The sequence below is a fragment of the Lepeophtheirus salmonis genome, chromosome 3 (assembly GCF_016086655.4).
Source record: "Lepeophtheirus salmonis chromosome 3, UVic_Lsal_1.4, whole genome shotgun sequence".
NCBI classification, from domain to species: domain Eukaryota; kingdom Metazoa; phylum Arthropoda; class Copepoda; order Siphonostomatoida; family Caligidae; genus Lepeophtheirus; species Lepeophtheirus salmonis.
The window spans coordinates 14,433,012-14,446,967 of NC_052133.2; the positions used below are offsets into that span (position 1 = coordinate 14,433,012).

At 29.8% G+C, this 13,956-nt stretch overlaps 1 protein-coding gene across 3 annotated transcripts in view; it reads left to right on the forward strand.

Annotated features, from left to right (window-relative positions):
* LOC121114098 (uncharacterized) overlaps positions 1–13,956 on the forward strand; it is a 436,583-nt gene that overhangs the window by 173,144 nt on the left and 249,483 nt on the right. The gene's annotated exons all lie outside the window — the stretch shown is intronic.

Here is a 13,956-nt window from a genome sequence, read left to right on the forward strand (position 1 = left end):
TAGTATTAAAACCAATGTAATAATTGATTCAATGAATTACTAAATGGGTCGATCATATTATACGTGATTGTAGAAATTGGTTTTTTTTGTTAATTGCTATTACTTTTTTTGATATATGTAGACTGTAAATGAATTGATTGTATTTAAATACTTGAATTGAAAGAAATTACAAAATAAATAAAAAACTCATAAAAACAAACACTTACATCTAAACTAAAAAAATGTTGATAATATGTAGCGTACCAACTCTTGATCAAGTTATTCATAAACAAATTTATAAATTTTAAGCACTTGTTTTTTTGTAATTGGCAAACTGAACCGTATTTTTTATTTTCCATAGATGTTATAATTATTAATGAAGAGAAAATGTCAAAATATGATGTAGTCATGTGCTAGAGTGCTCTTGAGAGACAAAGAGTAATATTTATAATTTGTGAAAGACTTATAAGTGTGAGTCCATGTTGGGCTCAGAGTAGTATTGAGTGTCTGCAGAAAAATAATTCCTTTACATGTGCTCAACTGATACCGAGTGGTCCAAGTGATGTGAACACTTGGAATTTTTAATCTTAAACAAGATATAATTTATTAATTAACATATGTGTCTGAACACTCTTAATCATTAATGTAACTGTCCTTAGCGGTAATGATGGCTTCAATACGGCGGTGGAATTCCTGACACCCACTGCAGATATAGTCATTTGTTATGGTGTCCCAGTACTGGATGACAGTGGCATTGAGGGCTTCGGTATTTGGTTGACGGACAGTGGCGGCCTTCCCCTCTACATGCCTTCAAAAGGTATAGTCAAGGAGGTTGGCTTCAGGGCTCTGGAGGAGCCAAAAGTTGTAGAAAAGACTTCAAAATACTCATTTAAAACTCATTAAAGATAACTTTTGTAACGGAGGAGATAGGTTTCTCTAATATCTTTTGTCAAAAGTGGGCTCTTCACCCTCACAAGGCTCTTTACCCACTTTTTTGATAGGTTTCTCGACAATCTGATGTGAAACACCGAGATCTCTTGTATTGGCCCTCATGGACTTGAGGAAATTGACTTGGGATGTTTCCTTGAACTCTTCTGGGTCCAGTAAGGCCCTTCTGAAAGATCTCTTCTTCCTCTCCAAACGTTTCGGACTTGCTAATGGCGTAGACTGTGGTCCTGGAAACCCCCAACTGCATAGAATGTGTGAATGGAAATTCGTCGATCCCGTTCAAGTGTCAAATTCTCGACTTGTCAAGTTTGTTTTGTTTTTTGAAACTAATTGTTAATACTTTAATATATCAATATATGAATTAATTTCAGTAACTTAACCTTAATTAATTATTTTTTATGAAACTGCAAAATTAAAACAACTTTGTGGAGGGCACAATTTTTTTTTTTAAATGACTTACTTTTTTTGACTAAATCCATAGCAATGACCTTTAAATTAAGTTATGTGTAAGTTTTTTATATATTGTTTTCAAACCATGGTTATTAGTGCAATTGATTCACAAAAGCTAAAAGAGTAAAAACTATCTACTCTTTTAGACGTCATCGACCAATGAACAATTATATATCTGAAATGATAAGATAGATGTCACTAATTTTGAGTAAGTTAATGCAGTAGAATGAAAATATGTCATCTCATCCAGATAAACTCCTTTATTTCTTGTATTGAACAAAATCTTATAGATAAATTTCCTTATAATGTTACAAATTATGATCTTGTATTTAAATTTTGTATGTATGTACATACATCTGCATGGATAAACTAGGACAAACAGTCCTTTAAAAGCAAAAAATCTTGTTCTTTCCCCCATCTCCCTTCATAGGCTATAATTAGAGACACGATAAAAAATTCTAATAAATATTCATATGAATTCATCTCGAGCCATTTAACAGCATATAACATAAATTAACTTTCCAAATATAAATTTTTTTACCATTAGATAAAGATATTTAAGGGGTTTTAATTCACTTGTTAGACCTTTTAGTATGTTAAACTTCTTCTTTTTTTTGGATAGGTCTAATGCTCAATCAAATTAAGGACATAGAATATATGAAGGTGATAAAATATACGGAAACTTTCCTAACTATATACTGTACCTTTATATCATAGATATATCAATTAGAATGAGTTCTCTTTCAAAGGGATGCAAATATCTAGAGAATAACTCTGTCAGTTTGAAAAGTTCCCCTCTCACCTTCCCCCCTTCTTAGGAAGTGTAGTGTATTTATCAAATAATAGGATTTGACGAACTGTACAGAAGAAAACATTTACAAATACTTTTTTTATGTAAACTTCTATGGACACTCTTTAGAATTTTTATATTTAAGCACCACGCTGATATCAAGGGAAATACATAGTTTCTTCTATAAATGTAGTCTGTAGTGTATAAAAATAAATTATCTTGCTATCATAAATACTTAATGACCCAATTGGTTCTTATATTTATAGTCATAATTTAAAATGTTGATTAAATTAATACTTTATAAGTTTGTCTATGTCTATGGAGTAATAACCCTCCTTCCATTTACAAAATAGTACATCAAAAAATCCTAAATCACCTATATGCTTGTAGGCTAAATATAAAAATTTGTTTAAAAGTTCCAGATTTCGCTAAGAGATGGCGCTATTTTTTAATTAACTTAATTTTTAGTTTTAAATAGCCATCAAAAGAATCCTGTGAAAATTTAGTGGCAATCTTTTCTTTCAATTGTGAGTTATTCTGCTAAGTGTGGCTCTACTTTTGTTATTTCCAAAACTATGGATCATAAACAATTTTGTGTTTTAATTTTACACTGCTTCTTGATGGTACAAAATACCATTCATGTTAAGCAATGGATTAAAAAGTGTAAGTGAGACTTGTTCCATATAGCAAGTAAAACAATAATAATAATTAAAAAGAACAATTTTCCATGAAAAAAGAATTGTATTTTCTTTGTTTAATCATGTGTTACAATATCATGTTTGTTTCTAAGTTTAAAATTTGGTAGTGAAACAACTTTTAACTCTCCGTAAAGTTGGCTATAATATCTATCACATGTGCTCACTAGGTTTTTGAATAATCTTAAATTTATTGATCTGGCCTCGCAAACTATAGACTTTTTGCTAAAACTCACATAAATTATTTTTTTTTTTGCCACGTTTATAAAATACTTCATGCATCTTAGACAATTTTACATCACAAGTTCAACATCATTAAGGATTGATTTTAAATTTAATAGGCTATAAAAGCAATGCTTAAAAAAATGAATAATTAGAGACCCATAATTTACTAATAATCAAATTACTATAGAATCGGAATTAAGCAAATTAATATTAGATGATTTAGAATGACATAAAACGTTAAAATCAGTAACTATAATAATTTCATCATAAATAAATAATTCTTATAAAATTAGTTGGTTAGTTTCCCGCAACTACAATGACAAAGTAGTTGTTTTTTCTCTGAGTATAATTTCCTGTCGAAATTACGGTAAAAAAAATGAATATACTTAATCAAATGCATGTGGAAGCTTACAGTGGACATGCTCTATGTAGAGCATAGTGCTTCAGGTTGTTTGAAAATTCCAAAGTGGTGAGTTTGACGTGAGAAATGAAGAGCACCGAAAAAGTTTGACGATGCCGAATCGCAAGCATTGCTTAGATGATGGCCAAACGCAAGAACGCTGTTAATGGTGATCGCTACCAACAACAATTGGCCGATTTATACCATGCTATACCCCTAAACGGCTAAAATATGAAGCAAGCAAACACAAGGTACTTTTCCTTGATGACAATGCACCACCGCATCTCTATAGCCACCTGCCACCTTGTTGAATCGTACAACTAGGAAATTCTTGCTCATGAGGCTTACACACCAGACCTGGCACTATCCAATTATCACTTGTTTGCATCGATGGACCACACATTTATTGATTTAGGCTTTGATTCTCACGCTGAAGCCAAAAAATGGATCAATGTCTGTTTTGCAGAACAAAGACGAACATTTTTTTTTTTTTGGGGGAAAGGCATCCATAAATTGCCTGAAAGAGGGGAAATGTGTGGCAAGCGAAGGCGGAAACTTTGAAAATAATTTCAAACCATTTTTTCACAATAAACATTCAAAAAAAATTTAAGGCTCACTTCATAGGCGCATATCTGGTACTTAGTAATAAAAAAGTTCGAATTAAAAAAAAAATCTATAATTTTATTTAAAGCTGCTAGGTGTTATTAACTTCTTCAACGTGAATTATGTTCCAAGACTTTCTGACGATATAGATTTCACACAACATTCCTAGGCTAAATGGAGTAAATGTCATACTATTATGTTTATGTATACTTAATCAGTGCAACTCAATCTAATCAATTAAAGGTACATAAAAAACAAATAAAATATCGAGGTTGTATAATTATCTCAAATAGTAGTAACAATTATATTATTTCTTAAAAGCACAAATTGAATCTATGTTTATATAACTCTTAATGAGTGAATCCAAAGTTAGAATAACCAATATTTTTTTACTTCAAAATTTGTTGCAATAGGTTAATCAATTCCTTTTTATTATTTCTTAAAATTTAATACTCTTATTTGTGTTATAAATAGATAAACAATATTGTTTAATTTTTCAAGATAGTACTAAATAATTAGCGCCTGAATTCATTAATTTGATAATTTTATTCATAGAAGTTACATTCATACTACATTAATATTTGTTAAACAAACTTAATATATCTTCTTTCTTTTTTACATTCTTGCACATTGTACATTATTTCATACATTTGACAAAGTTTTCAAGCAATTAGAAAACCATTTGTATTTTTTTATTATGTTGTCCACCATACAATATATGAAAGTATGGGGAAAAAACGGATTTACTAAAGAAAAACTAAGTTGAGTGATTAAAATATGAAAAAAATTCGTCGCATGTGCCCTTTCTTCTATATTGTTCATTATTTAATAGGTTTTCGTGCTGTTAAATTCTCCCTCTGAAGTAAGCATTCTCGCCTATATTTGCTGTCAATTAATTTAAAAATATATAACAAAATAAATACATATGGATTTGAAAATAATTGTAATATTTATCCACCACTAATGTTATTTTAAATGTAGAAGACTCCTCTCTTGACAGTAGTAATTCATTTTATCCCCCTCCCCCCACCCAAAAAAAATAAATATATATATAATAGGCAGTTAATATTTAATTGCTTGAAATTACCACTCATGATGTTAGTGGTCATTTGTGACCTAAATGAAAATAAGAAATAATACAAGTTTTTAGCAAGTTTGTTAACAACTTTTAAAGGATTGTTTTTTCTTCAAAATTTAATATTTTGTTCAAAATAATTATTTTGTGAGAATATACATTCTTTTACAAGTGTTTAAAGAATTTACTCCAAAACAGATTTTTCCCCATTTTTTTATTTGTAGAAAATATGTCAAAAGTTTTGAAAAGTTGTGGACATAAGTACTAATATAATAAAAAATATTTGCGTTACAAGAAAGAAATTAACTATGAAATAAAAGAATAATGCTTTCTGTTTGATCAGACCCCGTACACTTGTCAAAAAGTAATTAGAGATATCATGTTGTAATTAATTGCATCTCTGCTTACACTGTTTTAATTATATGGATCTCAATCAACAAGTAGTAGAATGAAAAACGATATCATATGAAAAGACTCATTAGAGGTAGTTTTAGTTAGTTCTCATATTCTACAAAGTAATCGTTATCTTCAAAATAAAATAAAGTATCAATCAATAAAAAACTCAAAACTTGAGTAAAATATCTAAGTTACAAAAATTTGATTTCTATGGAATCAACAAAAGATAACTCAAAACCAAATTGTGAAAATTTGTGTGATCAAAAAGTCAACGACAAAGAGAGGTTAATAATTTTATTTAACAGAGTTGTAATACAATTGTAACCTTCTACAAATAACAACCAAACTAATTACTGTGTTTCTTAATGTAATACCTTTCAAGTATATTTACTGTTGTAATTATAAATTACAAGGAACAATTCCAAATTGGCAAATAAATATATATTTAACGTGAAACGTTATGATAACTAAGCTGATTTTCTCCAAACATTACATTAATTTTCAGTTTCTTTTTTTTAAAGATGTCAAAAATACACTGGATGTTCATCACTAATTATTTCTGTGTAAGTCTTAATATTGAATATTGTACTCTTATGTTTGATGAATTTGAGCAAGACAAAAATGAATACAAAAGTATGGAGGGGTATAGATACATTCTTCTACCCATCAATGTACATGTATAATTAGATTAATGTTACTCAATATGAAGAAGTAGTGCTTAAACAAACTAAGCCTTTTATTACTTGATGTGCTATTCTTCATCATGTATGTAATTGATATATGGCTACCTTTTGTTAATTTAATTCTATCGATGAATGCATTCAAAACAAGCTAATCGACTGATACTTCCGTGGAATGTTTATCCATCCTAGAGACAGATATATCATAACAATATTTTCTGAATAAATTTGATTTTTCCTGTTTCCATTTGGAATGTTAATAGATTAGTTCTCTGATTTAATTTCAATTTCAAAAAATAAATTGTAGAGGTTTCAAAGAAAGTTATTTATCCGTTCTTTTATTTATATACTCTAACGCTGAACAAGAAACATTAAGATAAAAAGGGAGTAAGAACCTTTTTTAACAGTGGCCAGTCAACGCAGACCAGGGGGCGGGTGAAATAAGGTAATAATTAAGGTAAATCTACTGTCTACTCATGTGGTAATTTATTAGGACATTACTCCAATATTACTATGTTATTATAACATTAGCAAATAATAACCTTATTAACAGATTGCTCAAAAAAATAACACTATGAAAACATCAAAACTTTTCATAACACGAAATCCATTGAAGCACCGAGCTTTCTCCTTCTTAACTAAATGGTACCATCTGAGGGGATGTTTCTAACTTATCTAGCATGGATAACATTGCAAATCGTCTTCCTCCAGGCTCTAGTCTGCTCCTGGGTGGTATTCTGGGACAATCCCGGGCGGAGGCGCGCTATCTCAATCCTCAATGTTTGTCTCAATACTTTGTACATTATTGCTCTTATGAAATTGTTAAAAATAATTAGGAAGATTTCGACTAATCATGACAATGTTTGTCATTTGTTCATTCATTTGAGTGATAATCAGAAGTGCGGTGACAGTCCAGACAGATTTTACAAAATCCACCCTCTTTTCGAAATGGTTCAAGAGCAGTGCCTCCTGATACCATCCACTTACAAGCACAGTGTTGATAAGGTTATGGTCGCATATAAAGGACAAGGACTGGTACTCTCTGTCAGTATATTGACAACAAGCTAGAATAATGGGGCTTTAAGTTGTTTTGCCAGACCAGTTCATCCGGCATCATCCATGATCTACTGCTGTATTAAGGGACATCCCCCTTTTTCAATGTTGATCTAAGTGAACAATAACAGGCTCTACTTCAAATGGCCAAACTTGTAATAACTTTATGCAAGACAGTAACACTTTCACGGGTTTCAATTTTGTTCTGTGACTATTACTTTACAAGTTTCAACTTGGTCCAGAACCTAAATTCAACACTAGGTATTAGGTGCATCGGTACTGTTGGATGAAACTGCATCGGTGGAGCATTTGATTATAGGTCTGCTGAAGGGGTGATTGCAGTCAAAAGGCTTGAGAAAAAATTTGTTAACCTTTTCAGAAATACATGTTGGATCGAGCCTATTTCAACATTAAAACGGTGGAGCAAAGAGGACCATGCAAAGATCAAGGTATCATGCCCATCACTCATTCCTGCCTACAATGAGCATATAGGAGGTATTGATTTGTCTAAGATGCTGTTTCACTTGTACAAGACCCCAGGAAAGTAAAGGCATTGGTACATTCACCTCTTCGGAAACGTCCTTTACCTGTGTATCTCAAATTCCTGGCTAGTCTACAAGAGGGACTGTGCCCTACTGGATGAGAAACCAATGCCTCTTACAAGGTTCCGACTCGCAGTTGCCCACAGCTTGAAGCAAGCCAACAAGCCAGCATCCAAAGTTGGGCAAACATCAACCTCCTCCCCCCATGAAATGTACCTAAGAAGAAACGATATGCCCCAAGACCCTCAGAACCCCAACCAGATGTTTTGCGTGATGACTGTGGACAGTTGCAACTCTACTGTAACAAACAGGGCTGATGCAACCTCTTCCAAAGGGCTTGTACCCATGGAAATGTAAAAAATGTCTGGTTTCCTATGTTAGAATGCAAACTAGTAATTCCTTGTATTATACTACAAAAAGTTAAGTGGATTTTGTGGCCCAAAATACTATGTGTATTTGAAACATTCGATATTTAAACAATTCTATCAAGTTTATTTCTACTACAGTTTGCAATTTATTTGATTTTTTTTACATTTTTTTGTATTTACAAATGTATTTTTACAAATAGGCTAACATAGTATTTTTATTATTTTAAAAGTATATTTTAATTTTAAGGTTTTGTTCATTCAGTTATGTTCACAAACAGTTATATATGAAAAATTAATTTTAAGGTTTTGTACATTCAATTATGTTCACAAACAGTTATGAATGAAAAATATTTTCTTCAGTTTTATGTATAAAAATCTATGATCGTTCATTAAAATGCACTTTTACCGTGAAACGACATCTCAACCGTTTGGTAGAAATCTATAAAAGAAATGTGGGGCTTTTAAAATGAAATGGTTGTTGTCATTTCCCTAGTGAAATAAAAAATCTAAACAAAAAAAAATTCCAATACTTCTTTCTTGGTGAGGACGTTAAAGGTTTAATCTCTCAAAATTTCCATAAAAGATATGAATATATAATAACGGTTGGCCCGGTATAGTAGACATTGTAGCTGGTTGCCCGTGAAATCTAATGATTCAATTCAAAATTATTAACCCAAAAATAATAAGCAAATACCTCTTACAATTAGTTATCTTTTATATTTATAATGTTTTTCTTCTTATATCAACTGTAGATGAATTAGAAAATCCCGTTTTATTTTTGTTCCAGAACTTGATAATAAATAAAACAGAAATAACATACAAATTCCTGTGCAGCCATGTACTGATGGATCCATGTATGTGTACTAATCTGTAGACCTGGGGTTGGGGACCACTGCTCTACAGTCTATAAAATTATTAATATTATTTAATAAAAAATATTAGTCAAACAATTTACAGTTATTTAATTAGTATCAGACTAAAAATATGATCGGTCTTACATCAGTGTAATGCCTCACAAAGTAAATTTGTTTGACGTCATGAACTGCAGCTTAAAAATATCGGTCCCCACCAAATTTTTTTATGTGACAGATCCAATTAAATATTTTTATTAGTATTTACTATGAAACGTAATTGGAAAGGTCCAAGAAAACTTTAAAGGTAAAAGTATTTCTAATCTGAATTGAAATAATACTTATGGCATTTATCAAATCAACTTCCTTTCACTTTTTTTATTTTTGCACTCGTATCGTCCCTATGGTAAAAGTGATAGAGGGTGAGATTTGCAGTCATTTTAATGACTGCAAATCCAAGGTTTTACATTTTTTCTTAATTTGATCAGCTCCTTTTTTTTTTTTTAAATGATTTTTTAAAAAATTAAAAATAAATCGATAAGGCTCAAAATTTGTACATATATTCTTTGACTATTACTTAACAATTAAGTAATTATATGCAAAAAGTTATTCCTAACAAAAATTAAACAAGATACTCTTTTAATTGTTGTCCAATCAGGGAGAAATTTGATAAAGCTTTCCTCATATCCGTAATCATATTAAAAAAAAAAAATGGATTTACGAGTCTTAAAATTTGTACATAATTTTACTCTTTTTATTCTTCTAAATGATTGTACAAAATAAAATAAAAAAATGCCTAAAAAAAAATGCCAGAATGTTCTTACACTACGTTTAATATGTGAGGCACGATGAACTTAGCTACAAATTGTAATTTAAAAGTACTTCATTTCTAAAAAAAATATGATAATAATGTATTATCTCGATCATAATGAGCGTTCTACACAAAACAAAAGTTCAAATAAATTAAATATTCATGGAGATATTACCAGTTCAAACTGGTATATGTAAGTAGCCATGTAGAAAAATCTACTCTTTGGTCTTAATGGGTAAAGAAGAGATTGAATCCTACGACTGGAGTGTTATTAAACAATAAGGATATATAACCAGTTTATCTGGGAAAGAAGGAGAGAAGATACTTTGCTTTTGTATTTGTGTGGCGATAACATAAAAGCAAGCTGGGATTTTTTTGATGAAACAGAGAAAAATGCATTGGGGACATTTACTAAAATCTACCATCACCACTTTATTTTTCTAATTATTCTTCCTTTTTTTCTCTCTCTTTCTATACCAAGAACTTTTTTTCCCTAGACTTAACTAGATATTAAATACCCTGTAATATAGAAAAGTATAGATGTAGGACATTAATGAATTAGATACTTCAATTTTTTATTTTTCTAATTTGAATGAGTATGAATCATTGAAGTAGCTAAGAATAAACGTTACTAATTTATTTGTTTTGGTTTGGTTTATACATATTTATATGTTTCGGTTTGGGTTGCTGTAGTAGAAACCGTTGATAATTTCGACCAATGATCATAATATAATGTTTAAAAGAAATGTTACTTATTTAAAAAAAAGTTTTTTTAATTGAATATATTTTTCTACAAGATGCTCGAGAACACCTGCACGCAATACTTCCTTACAATTACTGCTGCCCGAACAAATCAAAAACGATGGAAGAAGTCCTCGGGCTTGAAACCATCAAATTGTAGCCTCACCGGATGCATTGAAGATTTTTGCACGCCTGTTTCCTTTACTAAATATCCCGAATAGAATGAAACAATGGGGAATTATGAGTATAGTAGTGATAGCTGGTGTACTTTGAACGATCCAAATTATCAAGTTAATAATCATGGTGATGATTAACATCTAGTTGAGTCTAGGGAAAATAGTTCTTAGTATAGAAAGAGAGATAGATAAAAAAAGAATAATTAAAAAGAAAAAGTTGTTATGGTAGATTTTAGGAAACGTGCCCATAAGTTTTTTTACTTCAATAAAAACCAAACATGATTTTTTTAAAGAGCCAAATACAAAACCACTAAAAAACTGTCTAACAAGTTATTAATATGATTGATATTTGTTTAAATTTTTACATAAACACATTATAAACAATTTCAGTCAATTTGATCGTGCGGTATTTGAACTTTAAATCAAATTTTGATATCATCAATATAATCAATTTTATTTGGTGAGGCATGCTTTTAACAAGGTAGTACCTTTCTTTTTTTCATTGTTTTGGCAACGTGAATACTTATACACTCTTATTTAATAATAACTTTCACGTCATGACGTCTCAGTATCATATATGATCAGTGTTACCAAATATCCGATTTTATCAGGTTCAGTTAACCTAAAAAAACTGCAGCTCCTAAGAACTTTATTTTTTTTTTTGAATTAAAATAAATTATAGTAATAATATTAACAGATACGTTTATCATACTGTCGCAATAGTGAGAAAATGTAACCCAGCTTGTTTTTTATGGTATTACCACACATATATTAATCTCTTTTATATGTGTTTTTATTGTAATTTTAATTTTACAATATTTTGCTCGTCTTCTCCCAAAATCATCTTTGGTCACCAACGACCGTCTGGGAGGGTGAGAAATCTCAAATAACATCACACAAGGTGTTGTGTTTTATGTATTTATAAAGATGGGACAGGCGTGTACTGCCTGTGTGTGTGACTGGGGCAGAAAAAAATAAATGCTCACAAAAATAATCGAAGTACTCTTACTCAGTTAGAAAAGTCTTATAGATGATAAATTTATTTCAAAAGTTTAATTTGTTCATATGGGAAGTTATTTAATTAGATAAAATGTATATGTAAAAAAACATCTACGAATAAAAATTACAAAAATAAGTTTAATGACAAATAACATCTTATAATTTGTATATATTTATAATACCTTATTTTTTCAATCGATCTCCCTGTTTGAAAATGAATAATTAATTATATTTGTAATATTTGTTAAATAACAATCTGTGATATTACGTTTATTATGTTAAATATTAGTTAATTTGATTTATAGTTGTTTTATTTTCAAAATTGTTTACTTATATATTTAAAAAAAACTTATTTCGAATCAAAATTTAATAAAATACTTCTGATTGTATATTTAGAGAGGACGTAAAACGTAATATTGTGGGCATTGCTTAGACAAGTTAACAACAAAGGATTTGTAAAAACTGTTTTATTGTGCCAACCTACAAAAAGAGGCTTGATTGATTATTCTATGGAAAGGAAATCATATACTCATTTTTGCAACATCTTCCTAAAGATTAACAAGTACATATTTTCAATTGGCAAATGCTATCATCTTGATTGCCCTCCCATTTTGTTTAGTCTTACAATCTGAAAAATACTTACATATATAGAATAATAGATGTAAAACAAAGTTGAAAAATGGTGAAAGTGTTCAATAATACAAATAACTACTGGTTATGGACACGGATAAATTTGAAAGATTCATGTCCATGGTTATCTCTGCCGTTGAGAGATCCTACCACTCTTTTTAGACTTTTAGTACAGCTTCCGTGTACGACCACTCTTTAGGGCTTTTCCGAGATACTCACTCTTACCCAGGCCTCTTTGACTCGGTAGAAGGTTGCTTTTGAACCATATTAGGCCACATTAACTGTTTTTGAGGACGTTTCAACGGCAAGCAAGGTTGGAATATTTTGTTTGTATTGCTTTTAAGACATGACCTTATCCTTCTAGAAACTACCTGGTGAAGTCCTTGAAACAGGGACAAGCTAAGTTTTTGTCGTTTTTTTCCTAATTGAGAGATAAAAAAAAAACTATCAATGAAAAATCAAAAGACATAAACGTTTCATAAGGATTTTATTATGCTGTCTTCCACGAAACAATAGTCTCTGTTCACAATTATATATATTATAATATAGACATTTTAATGCATATTTTTAATTATAAATTAATTAGTCAGTAGAATATTTTAACTTAATACTTCTGTCAGGGAAGTGAGGCTGACCTCAAGTGTACTTTATTTTACTATTATTTAATATGACATATTCATAAATATATCATTTGGGATTATTTTATTTTCTAGTTTATTCTTTTTTCTCTTATGCTATTACTAAAGTTTTAATTTTTATAAAAAATGTATTGCTTACGCAAAGAATTATAATTGTTCAATTTTATGAACACTAACTATAAGTCAACCGTTTTAGGCTTTGATTCGCGCGTCTGGTTGTGAAAAAAAATATTTTTTGAATATAACGTAAACAAAAACAGGAGACTATTCGATATCTGTAGAAACAAGAATAATCAAATTGTTGAAGTGACGCTGAGTTATTAAGTCATAAAAGTTGTCTTAAAATTTAAGCACGACCCAGTACATTAGATCTAGAGTATCTCGTAAAACAAACTATGTTTCAAAATGTTCATAAAAATGGCTTAACATTTTAATATTATGAAAATCCCCCAGCAAATATTTGTGACTAAAGTAACGATGGTTTAGAGGAGCCAACAAAAAGAAAACGAAACACAACATAGATACGGGAGTCTTATTCATAGGGGGCATATGTTATTATTATTTTAAGTTAGTTCAACTCAACATTTAATTGAAATAAAAAATAACTACATATTGATATTATCTATTTTTGTTAGGTAGTTAGTCTCTTAGTTAGTACAGACGGGGATTTTGAAAGAACAACATAATCCTTAACATGTTGAATTTATTCATTCGACAAAGGTACATGAACAAATTATGCATTGAAAAGAAGTACAAAAAATGTACTCGTTTTATATATACACACTTTACTTTCATATGTACATATTATTCAAATATTATAAATACTTGCAAAATTAATATATGAATATAAATAAGACTGTTCCGTTTGAGGTAAATATTTTTACATTTGAACAAAAAAAACTTTCC